The 9,986-nt window shown below is 37.0% G+C and overlaps 1 long non-coding RNA gene across 1 annotated transcript; it reads right to left on the reverse strand.

Annotated features, from left to right (window-relative positions):
* Positions 1–6,391: 6,391 nt before the first annotated feature.
* Positions 6,392–9,470, reverse strand: LOC141409178 (uncharacterized). Its single transcript, XR_012428191.1, has 2 exons — positions 9,328–9,470; positions 6,392–8,985 (listed from the first exon to the last, which is right to left on the reverse strand). It is a non-coding gene; the product is annotated as an uncharacterized lncRNA (long non-coding RNA).
* Between the last annotated feature and the right edge of the window lie 516 nt (positions 9,471–9,986).

Raw genomic sequence — 9,986 nt, forward strand, 5'->3', positions numbered from 1 at the left:
AATATCCTGATAAAAGAGTAAAAATCATTAATTTTATTAAAACTGAATCCTTGAGTACAATATTTAATAATATTATTATTTATTTTTTTTATTAGAGACAGGATCTCACTATGTCACATAGGCTGGAGTGCAGTGATGTGATCATAGCTTACTGCAGCCTAGAACTCCTGGGCCTAAGGGATCCTCTTGCTTTAGACTCCTGAGAAGCTAGAACTACAGGCATGTGCCACCACGCCAGGCTAAATCTTTTCTTTCTGTTTTTGAGAAATGGGTTCTCACTATGTTACCCAGGCTGGTCTTGAACTCTCAGTATTTAATAATTTAGATGACAAAATAGGAAGAAGACATGCAGCACTTTTGCTGCACATAGAGATACAAGTTTCGTGTCGAGGAAAAGCATTTGTGTGATTGTTTGAGTTGCAAGCTCAACAAGACACTTTGTGGAACACTATTTTTACTTGAAAGAATAACCGACAAGCCATGATTACTCAATCTTGTGTATTTGGCGGACATTTTCCCAAAAAGAAATAAAATAAGCCTAGCACGTCAAGAAAAGCAACTGACAATGTTTGCTGCCATTGATAAAACTAAAAGTTTTGAATGAAAATTGAAATTTTGGAAACTTGTATCTAAATGATAAGCTTGCTGCTTCCCAATACTTGAAAATTGTTTAATGAGATTGATGGTGATATCAATGAGTGCATTCTTTATATTGTATAATGAAATACGTCAACATTTGGAAGATCTGCATAACTCCCTGAATTTATATTTGCAAATGACCATTGAAAAATGTTACAAAAGTCATGCGAAGGCAAAACAGTTACTCAAAATTAAAAGCAGACCAAGAGATTTTAATTAACAAAGTATGAAATGTGATTTCAGCTTTGACATTGTAAGTAACCTTGAATAAATAACCACTTGCTAACTTTTGGTGAAATATCAAAGAGGAATATACACAGATGATGATCTTAGCAGACCATTAAAGTACGCCCCCTTTTCCACTACATAGCTGAGAACAGATTTTCCTCATATGCTTTAACAGGAGTAACGTATACAAACAGATTAAAAGCAGAATCAGACCTGACAATCCAGTTGTCTTCTATGGAGCCAGACGTAAAAGATACTTACAAAAAAATGTAATATAATACCACTAGTCTTTAACTTTTCTTGTCTTTGAAAATGTGCTGTGTTTTGCTTTGTTTTTTTTTTTTTGAGACAAAATCTCACTTTGTCGGCCAGGCTGGAGTGCAGTGGTTCAATCTCAGTTCACTGCAACTTCCGCCTCCCGGGTTCAAGAGATTCTCCTGACTCAGCCTCCTGAGCCGCTGGGATTACAGTCACCTGCCACCATGCTGGGCTAATGTTTGTATTTTTAGTAGAGGCGGGGTTTCACCATGTTGGCCAGGCTGGTCTCGAACTCCTGACCTCAGGTGATCCTCCCGCCTTGGCCTCCCAAAGTGCTGGGATTACAGGCGTCAGTTACCATGCCTGGCCTGTTTATGTTTTATAACAACATTTATGTTAGCATGTAATGGGGTTTGTTATTGTAATTTTTGAATTAATAAATGTGTTTAGATTTATCAGTTCTAATTTCTAGTATGATAAGTGTAGATTGATTTAATCCACATAAACAAAAAATCAGGAGAGTTCTCAATAATTTTAGAAAGTATATAGAGGTCCTGAGATTAAAAGGTTTGAGAACTGCTGCTGTACACCCATTCATTGTCATTGTATACTAGTAGGCTCATTATTCCGCTACCTTGTTTTCTTTTAGACACAGGGTCCTTAATGTGGGGTCCTGAGTGAATTTTAGAAAGTTCACAAAACCGTAAAACTTCACAGAATTTCACTCAGGTATATTTTTTTCTAGGGCAAGAGTCATGAATTTTATAAAGTTCTCTAAGTCATGAGGAATCACTGCTTTTAGCTAAAGTCAGGGAGTGAGTGTATCTTCTCCAAACTCTGCCTAGACTCCATGGCACCTGGGGACAAACAGTATGGAAGTCACTGGGTTCTCTGGTGTTACAAAAGAGTGACTTAATTCAATAAAATTAAATACTAAATTGATTTACTTGTTCATACTATGCACAGTACTCCATCCAGGAGTGCAGAGCGTAAGGAAGGGATGAGGTGGATAGGATGAAGCTCCAATCATAGGAACTCTTCCTTTAGCTTTTCTCACTTTCCTACCACCTTTCTTCCAGATAGATCGGATACCTTTCCTTTTGCTTCTCTAATGCCCTCTCTGCACATCCTATGATGCAGCATAAGTTCATGATTATCTTCCCTGCTGGACTGTGAGTCCCTGGAGAGCAGGAGCTATGCCTACTCATCTTGGCATCCACTGTGACTGGCACAGTGCCTGGGATATAAGAAATGCTCAATTATTATCTTTTTTTATGCTGTTCGTTTACAGATGGAAAGAAGGAAGCAGAACACAAATAACTATCATAGTAATGTAAACAATGTGTCATAGTGGCTTAGAGTATAGATTCTAGATTTGGATCTCCTGGATTCCAAGCCGAAGTTCTGCCACTTAATACTTCAGTGACCTTGGACAAACTATTCTTCCTCTCTGTGGATCAGTTTCCTCATCTGTAAAGTAGGAAAAATAATAGTGTCTCCCTCATAGCATTGTTCGGAGGTAATTTTTATGAGAATAAAAGAGGTAATTCTTATAAAATTCTTAGAACAGTACCTACACATAGGTAGGCCTCTCTTGGTAAAGAAGATGAAGTCATTCATATCTGACTAAATATGAAGAATCTTTAGAGGTAGGCAACATATGAGTAAAGTGCATTTTTTTCCAGTATCATTTTAATTATCATTCACACTTTTACACATGTTTGATGATAAATTTATAGAAGTCAATATCAGGTAGTGATCAGGGGTTCATCACCTTTTCATTTTATATCTGGTTAATCTCTGATAACTTTTCTCAAGTGACGTGGTGTAGCATCATAAGGCGTTGCGCAGTATCAAATGTTATGCACAAATAGGTACCTAATGGTGGGTTTAAAGATGTTGCAGCAGTCCAAGTTCTTTCATTTTCCTGATTATAACTGCATTTGCATAATGTATGAATTCAAACATTATTGCTGTTAAATAATGCATAAATATTCTCTCATGCTGAAATATGTCTATTTCCTCTCCATGAATTCTGTTGAGTATATCCTTCAGTTGTTGTTCTAGTTATAATGTACTTGGAGATCCAAATACATCAGAACCATGACTGGGGGAAATGTCATAGCCAGAAAAATGCATATTCTCAGAACTGTAAATGAAGTATACATTATTAAGTGTGCCAGGTTTTTCCCTCTTCGGGGTGCATTATATTCGGAATCTAACGTTTTCTATTTTAGAAAGGGCAAATACTTCCTTGATCACCTGATAATTAGGAAAAATTTGCATGTCTAATACAAATGTCCTGGAAGTTCTCAGAAAAAAAAAAAAGACAATTTTTTCTTTGTTTTCTTCTGTTTTTCCAAAGCTAAATATAAATATGAACATGATCATGTACTTTAGAGATTTTCTTGCATACTAGGAAATACTACCTAAATTATTAGAGGCAATGATAATTGGTATGAACTCCCACTTCAACTTTACAGCCCTCAATTTTCCATTTAGTGTACACTCTATGATTCTCTTATGGAAACCACAGCTGCTTCTTTGTTTTATAAAATATATGTTTAAAACAAAATATGAGTGTTTATTTCTAAATATATTGTCTATTTTTCTTTCCCAAAAAGATGACTTGCCTTTCCAATTCCCTTTGACTTGTAAAAGAGATATAGTCTAGGACTTAATTTAGAATCGACTACAGTAGATTCTCTTGTCTTAGTCTATTTTCTATTTACTGCTAGTATGAAATAATCAAGTGATCAAAACAGACCACATTTTAAAAATTGTATCTTATTTTATGATTCAACATTATGATGCCAAAAGATATCTATCCCCATATTACGATTGCTGTAATGTTACTCACACACATGCAATCACATACACATATGAACAGAGTCTATTTTCTCTGTCAGATGGATTTTCTGTCACTTCCCTATTCTATCCTCTACTTACTACTGCTGATAAAACGGTGTGATGCATTCAAATGTCTAATAAAAAAAGGATGTGCCTTTAAAAGAATGCATTTTAATTCTAAGTATTTCATTACAGAAAAAGATAGCTCTGAAATGCATCATAAGAACTTCAAACTTTTAAATGAAAACTTCAAATATATTTTATTTGAAAATTGAATATACCTGTACAATAAACAAAATAAAATGGACTGTGACATTGCTTGTCAGTTTCACACATGGAACTCCCAAACAAATATTTGCTAAAGAAATCAATTTCATATACAACAAGGCTGTTCATTAAATATTTTCCACTTTGCCATAGATTGTATGCAATGGAGCTATCAAAGCATGAGGTAAGAGCTGCAGAGCCCTAGCTCTGGGCACTTCAGACTTAGAGAGCACAAATTTTCAGCACAAAAGCTTGAACCAAATTTGTTTCTTTCTCAACCTCCTTAATGAGCAATTCTAAAGCCCATGGAGCAATTGATTTAAAAACAACAACAACAACAACAACAATAGGAAGCAGAACACTGGGCATGGAGATCCAAGGACACCTTCCACTGGGGAGATTGTGGCTACAATTTGGAAGCTTTAAACTCCTGCCCATTTCTCTGCATAGTTTATACTCGTAGGAATGTTACCTACCTAAATCTTAGTAAACAGAGGGAACTGCTTAAAGCTGCATGCTCAAACATTAGATTATCTTCAATGGAAAAGAGGTTTTATAAAAACTTCAACCCAAACTCCACTTGCAAACCCAGGGAAAGAGAAGACCCAACATCCACCACATCCTCAGATCCACCGGACAAACCTCCAGCATTAAGTGGCCAAAAGAATTGGGACTTCAGCATTTTACTCTTTTTTTTTTGTGGGCTGGATCTCACTCCGACACCCAGGCTGAAGTGCAGTAGCACAATCATGGCTCACTACACCCACAAATGCCCGTGCCCAAGCCATCCTCTTGCCTCAGCCTCCTGAGTAGCTGGGACCACAGGTGTGCATTTTACTTTTATCAACTATAAAAACTTGATTCAACTAACCAAATGGCATAAGACTTGGGGGAGCATTGTATATTAAATAGTACAAATAAGTTTGAAACTCAAATTGCTTCTGTGAGAATGCTATGGCAACATGGGGAAGTTCGGCAAGCTTTGTAAATCTTTTATCTTGGGTGTTCCCAGAACCTTGAGACTGTTTTGTCAGCCTCTCCACATTCATTCAATTTGGTGACATTTTCTCTACCTTGCAAAGTCCCTCAACCAAAAGAGCTTATTAGTAGAATAAACCTTTTGAAAGACACTAAATTTCCTCAAGGTGCTAGAAAACCACACATAACGTGAGTCTATTGATTGCAAAATTACTCCGTGAGGTCTGAATATTGTGCCGGGCCCTAATGTCCCAATTGCCTGCACTGACAAGTATTCCTGACTCAAGGTCTTGGGAAGATCAAAGCCCTGGTGACACTTGCACTCCCCATGCTGTCTCCCTTCTCACCCTGACGATAGGTCCAATCTCCAGCTCTTACTCATTTAGGCAGTTTCTCTAAGGCTGAGACAAAGGAGTGTTTAATCAGAAAATGTATTAACTAATTGGTGAAGCCTATTATAAAAATCCCCCTAATTACTCTGTGGTGTCAAGAAAAAGGGCCTGTCAAGAGAGTATCAGTGCTACAACAGTGACAGCAAAAAGCAACATTTGGAAGTGCTCCTCCCTTGGGCCTTTTCTTTGATTTTTGCCTTTAATACTGATAAGAAGTGACAGTAGTTGGATAAAACAATCAAAACTTGAGTTGAAGAGCTTATAAACCTTCTGACACTTCAATAAACCAAAAGCCGATATGAAACTAGCAAAATGGTTTTATTTTAACTCTGGCTAGCCACACACCACAGACATGACATCCATTTGCAGAGCTCTGAGCTATCTCCTTGATATAATATTTTACTAACTCTCATTTCACATCTTTTAAATAAGAAATAAATGCTAAATTCTACCAAGAGAAATAAAATCTTTTATAATCTTTTAGACAGTTGTTGTCATCCCTCAGGAGAGCTTTATGCCTGCTGCTAAATGTCTACAAATCAATATTTAATATTTTGAAACATGAAGTCTTAATTATCTATCTCCCCTTTAAGCGTGAAACCCATACTGAGTGAAAATAAGGCCATTTGTTGGCTGATGGATTGATTGCCACTTATTAGCACTTTTTTGATCTGCAGGTCAGATTACAGGGCTTCATTCCAGACACATACTATCATACCTTATCATTTATGCCTTGACGTATGAATGAGTAGAACAGAATATGGTAACTCAGGGCTGTGTGAAGATCTTTTTCACTTTGGTTTATTGGAGTAACACTGACAAATTAAGAAAGAAATAATCTTCAAGTCATAACCATTATTTGTGTTCCAGACAGACTTTTACTCTTAGGTACAATAACAATACAAATTCTGATGCCCTATGTACAAACTAGAACATAACAGAGAATTTTGTATATCTCTCCCTACCAAGGAGGAAGGGGGAAATTGTATGATCTTGATCAATGTGTAATATTACAAAAGCCCCAATTAAGAAAGGGGGAAAACCCATGGGCCTCTGTGTACCTTTCACCTGCCCACACTTGACCAGAAGCCTTAACTACAACAGAGCTGAACCCTGAGCAGGTCTTCTGCCTCTAGGAGTAAAGAGGCCACAACTAGATTGGTAATAAGCTGAATTTTCTCGGTTGTATTTGTCCAAAACATAAGCAAGAGCTTTCTGAAATGAAACACATGGTTAAGTGAGGAAAGGCTTTGTCCTGGTTCCAGAACCTGCGAATGTGACCTTATTTGGAAAAAAGGGTCTTTGAAGATGTAATTAAGTTAAAGACCATGAGATGAGATCATCCTGGATTATCCAGGTGGGCCCTAAATCCCATGATAAATGTCCGCATAGGAGTCACACAGGGTAGACGCACCCAGGGAGAAAGAGGAGAAGGTCGTGTGAAGACAAAGGCAGAGGCTGGAGTTATGCAGCCACAAACCAAGCCATGCCTGGAGCTACCAGTGGAGGAGGCAAGGAAAGATTTCCCCCAGAGCCTACAGAGGAAATGCGGCCCACTTGACACCTTGATTTTGGACTTCTGGCCTCCAGAACTGTGAGAGAATAAATTTCTATTGGTGTAAGCTATAAAGTTTGTGGTTATTTGCTGTGGCAACCCTAGGAATACCCATGGCATGAACACAAGAAGACTTAATGGGGAGCTTGTGAGGTAGACAAGCCCAGTGACAAATGAACTGTACTGACTGGTCCTGAATTCAGCTGGGATGAGAGTTCAACAAGTGTTTAGAGGCTTTCCTCAAATTACATCTTTCTTGTTTACCTTGATTTCTCTATCATTACCACTTTTTGGTCCTTTTTCCGTGTAAATGCACTACATGCCTATACTATAGAATACTGTGATTGTATAGCTTGGGTTTGCACATCAGTTCAGCCACTTAACCTTAATCATCACTTAATCACTCCGAGCCTGTGTTCTGTTATTTATAAGAAGAAGATAATAGTATCTCCTTACAGGTCTGTTGTAAGATTACAGATATATTTGTAAAGTATTTAATACAGTGCCTGGAATACAATCAATGTGCAATAAGTTACAGAAAAAGAAGCTGCTTTTTCCTCTACACAAGAACAGTAGTGTGTATTAAATTTGGACAGTATTAAATGTGGACGTCATTCTGGTTATAAACTCCAGAAGAATGGGAAGCCTATCTTTTGGATGTACCTAGCACAAAGTTGGTGTTAACAAATGTTTTTAAATGAATGTTGTCACCAAGCTTGTGGCAATTTCTATGTCAAATTACATTCCTTCCCACCCTTAGAACTCTACTTGTCTCCATTATAGCATTTTACACAATTGTTTGGTTCCCATCATTCCAAATTAATTCCATTAAGCAAGTCCCTAACCTTACAATACAGTGATGAAGGTGGATCTTATCTTCAATTCCAAATTCATCCAACCTCTAAATCTTATGCCATCTCCAATTTAGGACCCTATAATGGAAACCACATTAATTCCAGCTCTGTCTGGCTCTCTCAGCCCATGTGCTTAGTTTATTTTATCTCTTACAATTTCAAATCAAGAAATATTAGCTTCTATTAAGCAAGTCCCTTTACTGCCTCCCCAAGTCTAGCCTCTACCTTGGCTTAAGCTCTTTGTCATATTTGATTGATTGCCTTGTTCCTCCCATCTACCCATCAATCTCCATGCAACTGAATGCCCCAATCAAGTCATCCCTGATGCCTCCATTCATATTAATCTCCTTTTAAAAATTTCTTTTACAGTGTCTGCATGGCATATTGCACAGATTATAGTTCTTTTCATGATAGTACCTCACAATTTAACATTTAGTTTTATCTGCATGTGATATACATATAATTCCAATATAAAATCTGCTGCTAATATAATTGTATAGATAGATAGATATACACATATTTTTACATGTATACACACACACACACATATATACACATACACACATGTGAGTGTAGCTTGTCCAGGTAATCATACATACTCTCTTCAGAAGCAGTCCACATATTTAACACTCATTAATTTTGTATTACATAGTTCATAACATAGAATATTAGGCCCTCAACAACTATTTTTTGATTGATCCTAGATCAGACACAACTTTATTGTCCAAAAAAAACCAATAGAAACAAAAAATTGAATTGTATTTGCTTAATTTTTAAAATCAATTTTCCATCTTTAGTATTTTACGAGTTATTTTTATTTAAGCAAGTGGGAGAATTTTCCAATGCCAACCCATCTGTTCCTCCTCTTGACTTTGAAGTGGTCGTCAGGCTAAATTGGTAACATCTTTCATCCTGTGGCAACGCCCCCATGTTGTTGCAGGCATGCAATTCCGATTTCATTGCCCTATTGAGCCAAAGGCAAAGAGAGGCAACAAGAGATAAATCCCTTCAAAAACTCAATAAGTTTTAATAATAGCTAACAGACACAGAATACTACCCACCATAGAAATGCTTAATTGCTCTTTGTCATTAAGTTGGCTCTAATGATAAAGGCTCTTTGTGAAGGTCCCTTCCCCTTTGATATTAAACTGTGAAGAAATGGACTGGAAGGGCCTTTGAATACACACCCACCCCCAACACACACACACACACACACACACACACACACACACACACACACACACACACTCTTTCAGCTATCACTGCCCTGAAATATTATAAACAAGGAGGAAGCCAGTCTACTTACAAAGTTCTCAAGGGAAGGAATCTCAGTCATTCTAGATAATACACCACAGTGTTTCAAAATCTTCATCTGAGTCAGTTTTACCCTATGTCTTCCAAATCACTCCTGTTTCACTTTAAATGCAATTTGTCTTAGGCTGCCCTCTATGGAGACCAAAAACAAATTAACAATATAAGAGTGGGCCTGAAAGTAATAGAATAGGAGACCATTGCTTCTCTCGGGGATGTTAAATTTATTCCTACATTTCATTACAATATTCAAGGAAAAAATACAAGTGAATTTACAGAGAGGATTCACTTGTGCTGTGGTCATTACAGTAGGTTTTTTAAAAGCTCTTTTTCTCCCAGAAGAAATCTACTAACTGAACATAAGGACAGCAAATGATTTTTATCAAGTTGAAATGTGGAGAAGAATTAGAGAATGTTAAAAAAGCATATATTGGAACATAAAATGATAGAACCACATTCATATTTAGCCACTAATCCATGTCCACTAACTTTCTCTTGCTTCTTTATTTTCCTCTGGAAATTTAAAGGGGGGGTCACACATTTGACAGCAATTTTCCTATGAATTATGAGAAAACTGAGGCAAATATGTGGGACAGAGGCCAGATCTAGGAGAAGCTACAACACTATAAAAACATTGTTTCTAGTGCTTCTCTT

The sequence above is a fragment of the Macaca fascicularis genome, chromosome 1 (assembly GCF_037993035.2).
Source record: "Macaca fascicularis isolate 582-1 chromosome 1, T2T-MFA8v1.1".
NCBI classification, from domain to species: Eukaryota; Metazoa; Chordata; class Mammalia; order Primates; family Cercopithecidae; genus Macaca; species Macaca fascicularis.